We start from the raw sequence: 5,795 nt of genomic DNA, 5'->3' as shown, positions 1-5,795 counted from the left end.
TTTGGTTCTTATGTGGTTTTCTAAATGCCTGAGCAAGTGTAGAGTTAGTGAATTGAATGCTAAGATTACTTATATTTACTTGTAGCCCTATTTTATATTAATTAGAGGAAAAACATCGAGAAGATGAAAAATCTAGATGGCAACTTGATCTTTGTAGCGTGTTTCAGACGCAAAATAGTGGCAGGTGGTGATTTCTAGTGAAACGAAACTACAAACATTTCAAATAGCTAGTATAGTGAGGGAAATACAATATTTGTAGTGATAGAAAAAAAAATATATCATGTAGCATTTTCCCTTTGTAAATTGCATTTAAGAGCTCATAGTATTATCCAAGCTTCTATTGCTTTACATAAACTATTATCTTCGAAGATGAGCTTGCATCTTCAATAGTGTCCCAATGGAATTTTTGTTACATTGTGGATGATCGCAGTAGTGCAGAAATACATAAGTTGTACAATATTGCAAGCTTCTAAACCGATTCACCTTTGTGAATTTCCTGTTTACATTTGGTAGATTATTACCTTATTATCTTGATTGCAGTTGGTTTGAACTTGTTTTGTACGGTAAATTTATGTTTCTTATGACACGTATAATTCTGTTATTAAATCAGTATATTGTGCTTAGCTTTGGTTTTCTCTACAATACTGCAAGCTTTTAAACTAATTCACCTTTATCGGTTTCATGTTCGCATTTGGCAGTTTCTTAGTTGATTATCATGACTACAATTAGTTTGAACTTGTTTTGTAGGGTAGATTTATATTTTTTTATGACACATATAAAGATGATATTATATCAATGGATTGTGATTAGTTTTGGTGTATTCGATTGCTAAATATTTAGTGTGTATTAGTTTTGAAGCTATTATTAGTATATGCATTTGTGTTATGTTGAAAGTATATGTCATATTGTTAGTTTTCGTTTCTTGACTTGTGTAGTTTATTCGAAGTCGTTGGTTTTTTATTTATTTTTAATCATTCTGGTGTATGTTCTCTTATTAACTAAAAACACTTAACTTGTCGTGTATGTTAATACACACAAGGTATGAATGTTTCCCGTTTTTTTTCCACACATAAGTTTTATCACAAAGAAATACTTGTTGAGATGCATTAAAAGGAGACTTAAACTAATATCACATAATAGTAAAAAATATTTAATCAAGAAAATATTCATTATTTCTAGTTTACAAATTGCTTTTTACAGTTGTTCTTATTATATTGTGAATTAAAGTTTATGTTTTCGGTAATTAAATTATTTTCACGTCTGCAAAAATTAAATAGTTTAAATCAAATTTATTTTTTGACTGCAATTTTGTGAGAAATGAGTGTGTCAATTCATTCATAAATCAAATTTGGTTTGCTTTTACAAAGTAGTGGGGAATCAAATGTTATGTCGATTCACCAGAGAACGTAAATTTACTATTTGTGGCTATATTGATAGTTTTTTGAGTCTCTAAATTTGACTGAAAATAACTTGAAGTTACAACTGTTAACTTTTAGTAATAAAATTATTTTTGCATCACCAAAAATCACAAAGTTTAAAATTAAATTTTTCTGTTTGGAATAAGGTTTTCACTGCATGGTATCGACATGTCAAATTTGTTGAGAAATAGTTATGCCGTGTTATTTTTAAATAAAATTTGGTTCAATTTTATAAAGTAGTGGGGCAAGCTATCAAGTCAATTCATCGTACAAATTATTTGAATACATGTTGGCATACTATTCATTTGAGAATGTCCTTGTTCACTTTACTATTTGTAGCTATTATTGATGACGTTCTGTATGAAGACCACAATTTCACCCAGACAGTGAAATTCTCGACAGAATCCAGTGAAAATAATTTGAAAAAATACAATCATGATAGTGTTTGAATCATTTTTTTACCATGGAAAAGGATTCAACGCCATCAAGAATCTTCGGGGCACCAAATATCCTAAACCTTAATAGTTGTAAGTAGGATTTAAAAAAAAAATGCCAAACTAAAAAAAAATGGTTTGCAGTGAATTTTGGTTGTATCGACAAATTTGCCGATGGTGTTTTTGATGATATTGAATCTATTTCCAATATTATAAAAACTAATTCAAACACTTGAGATGTCAATTTTTTATTAAAAACTACTAAATTGTATATTATAATTTTTTATTTCTTATGACACATATATCAATGATCTTGAAGTGGAAGCAAAGTGCAATGTAAATGCACAAGATGCTTTTGGAATTTTGATTTTTTTCCTATTATATTCATATACGTTGTCCTTTATATCTTTAATTGTTATTTATTCAGAGTGTTGTGTGTAACAATTTTCACACAAGTAATAGTAAGAAGTAGTGTTTTTGAAGAAAACGGAGAATTGTAAAGTGAAACAAGATTTGAATGTGTTATTCATTGAAAAAGTTTTTTTTGTTGCTGCAAATGAAAAATGTGTAGTAGGTGAGGGAAAGAGGCTATTTGCAGCAATACGGTTAACTCACTTGCTAAGATCGATGATAGATTTGAATAGTTGAGAACTTATGAGAGATATGTGAATATGTCAACGGAAGAGAAAACATGTAACAAGATTGGAGTATTGGATTAACGAATGCTGGGTGTGTTCCAGAGACCATTGATTTTAGAGAAATTTTTTATCTTTCAACAACTAATTTTGATTTGAAAAAGAGGGAAATTAATCTAGGAGCGATAAAGGTTTCTCTAAATCCCAATGCATTTAGATTGTTAGTCAAGTTACTGGAACTAAACAAGTGTTTATAATTGTCCGTTGCAGATAGTTTCGTGGAGCCAGAAGCGCACGTAGTTGACATTGCGCGGGAATTCATTTATGTAACATTTGAGGTTACTTTTGATCTTTCTCTTTTAGATATTTCTTTGTTTAGGCAATCGTTTGGGGATTTAAGTAGGCTCTTTTCCCATGTAGTAGGGATAGAAAGTAGCTCACATGTTTCAAAATGCATTTTTTATGTGTTTTATGAGACATACAAAAATAATTGTATGTTTCATTGGGTTTATGTCATTTCAAATGAATTAGTTGTTCAATTACATGGATTACCGAAGAAAAATGGATTCTTTATGATGGAATATATGATAACACTTATCATGTCAAGGCATGTGTTTGAGGGTTTACCCTATAATCCTATATTTAAGTTTCGCAAGGAATTAATGTAGTTATGGTATCACATATTGTGGAAGCACAAAGCCTCTTTAAATTTTTGTTTAATTTAGGATGTGTTTGTGACAAAAGTGTATTGCATGGTAACTATATAGGAGCCTTCTTGAATATCTGCAGAGACTAAAAATTTCCCATTTGGTAAAGGGAAATATGAGGAAAGAGAAAGCAATACGGTTATACGAATTTATGGCTTTGAAGATAGGTCATTTCTTTTGCCAATGTTTGTTGAAGATAACTATTTTCTTGTGGAAGATTGTAGGAAATATCATCATTGGATATCTATATTTGAACATAAAAAGAAAAGAAAATTTATTTCTTTTTCGCTTACTGTTGGAAAAGTGACTGTGAAGAATACGGCTCACGCTATCATTTTTGCAAAGTATTTGGATACTAATTTCAAATTAAGTGAATATGGAGCTATTAAAGGCTTTGATAGAGGAAAATTTTTCAAGGAACAACTTGAGCCTATGAGGTACGGGAACTTGTTTACGAGAGGTAGAGAGAAGAGTGAGGAAAGTCCCAATGTATCAACAAAACATCAAAAAATGCTAGTAGATGATGAACATATTGTTGAAAAAGAGATCATTGGGATAGGAGAAACATTTAAGGAAAGAGGCGCAAACCCTATGGGGAAATATCAAACTTTCACATGTAGCACTAGTGGGACTTCATATTCAAGCAAAAAATGGAAAATAACTACTAGAAGTGAGAAACTTGTTTTCAAAAGGCTATTAAGTAGTATGGATGATGAAGAGCCTCCTTGTAGAGTAACTCTAGAAAGAGCACAAACGATTGAATCATTTTGAACCAAGAGTGTGCCTAAAATGGAGAGCATTGACAAAGTGGTGGACATGGAAGTTGATACCATTGTACAACCTAATTGGGTTAGTACTTGTTTGCAACAAAATTAGAGAACAAGTGAGGAAATTTTTGAAGAGGACATTACTTTTGATGACCATTTTGTCACATTGCAAGATGAAAATAATGATAGGGGAGGTAAGAAATTGAAGATTGAAATGATATAGCTTTCCAACGAAAAGGTCGTTGATTAGGCATAATTAATTGTTGATCTGTCTTCGGCTGGAATGCCAGGGCCGATGAAATTGCATCAAGTTGGTGGTGACATTCTTGTGAATTCTGTTGGTCGATGACAAACATAAAATATGAAGCTGAAGGTAAAAATAAAAGAGCTATAAGATACCCTGAGCCCAAGTCCCTTGCTAAAGACTCCACTGGAGATGTGCAAACCACCATTGGAAATTTCCAGTCTTAGCAGATTTAATATATTTGAGAAACCTGGTAATATTCTAAGTGCAATGAAATCATATATCATTAGTAATATATTTGAAAGATTACAAATTATTAAATCAACATGGAAAGTTGTTTTTTATCTACAACATTTAAAGAAGAGAACTAGGTACTCCGTAAAATTGGTCAAAAGTGAGTTGGAGGGAGACGACAAATTCATAGACAATGACCTATTAACTTTTAGTCAGAATATTGATTCACTGTTCAAATTAGGAAAATATAAATAAGAGTTGTTTGATGTTGATCAGAGGAGGAAGATCAAGGATGAATGGTCTTGGAGAATCAGAACATTGGAGGACATTATTTCTGAGAGTGGAGACATAGAAAATCCAAGAGCAGATTTGTATCTCAAGGTGGTAGTAATTGTTTAGGATTTAAATCGTCTATGCATTACATATGAATCTATATTAATTTTGAAAGAGAAAGCTGATGGATGATTTAGAGACGGTAAAACAATCAAAACAAACATAGTTTGATGGTATAACTAATTTTAGTGCTGACGAAATTAGAATATGGCTAATTACTTTTGTTAGTGTCAACAAAGAGTACTTTGCCTCTGTTTTTTAATTGCAAGAAGAAACAAAATAAATTTGGGAGGAGATATTCAATTAGTGTGTTAAGCATGACATTATTGTTGCTCTGATGGAAGAATCGCTTGAAGCTAAAGTGGAGGAATTTGTTTCAGGAAGCCTGATTGTGTGAGATAGCTTTGGGATGAATAATATCAGACTCTGCTTTTGGATATTATAAGTGTTTTAGTACATTGAAACATTTTTTGTTGTTGTCAAAGAATTTTAATCTTTAAATCTTATGTGCGTAGTAAGATGGAATAGTGTAATACTTGAATGCAATTCCTTGTTACCTATTGCAGATGACTTTTGGAGATTACAGTTGGCAATATTGCAATTGCAATTCTCATTGGGACAAATGCATTTAGCTTTGTGATTGAAGTATTAACATTTTCATAAATTCTTTATGTAGCATAAGCTATTTTCTGGACCATGGCTCTGTAATCATAACTTATTTGAATTTTGATTACTATCTTTTCTATCTCTTAGTATGTTTACTAATTATGTAAACAATTTTGAGACAACTTTTGACATGGGATGTTGTATGGACTAGGTTCTAAAATATTGTACAGAAAATAATAATTGAACACTTGTTTTCTAGTATTTGCTTTCATATTTAATATATTAGCTAATGTTCTACAATGAATAATAATTAAAATGGATTTCTGTTTATTTTTTTTAATAATGAAAATTTTTACCAGTTATATCAATAATTCTTAGATAATGTTTTACATGTGAACTTGTATCTATTGCATTTGT

The sequence above is a fragment of the Pinus tabuliformis genome, chromosome 9 (genome assembly GCF_031772625.1).
Source record: "Pinus tabuliformis cultivar Carrire ecotype Pingquan chromosome 9, CPIR1, whole genome shotgun sequence".
Lineage (NCBI taxonomy): Eukaryota > Viridiplantae > Streptophyta > Pinopsida > Pinales > Pinaceae > Pinus > Pinus tabuliformis.
The sequence above is the reverse complement of the archived record's forward strand: the minus strand, read 5'-3'. Positions refer to the sequence as shown.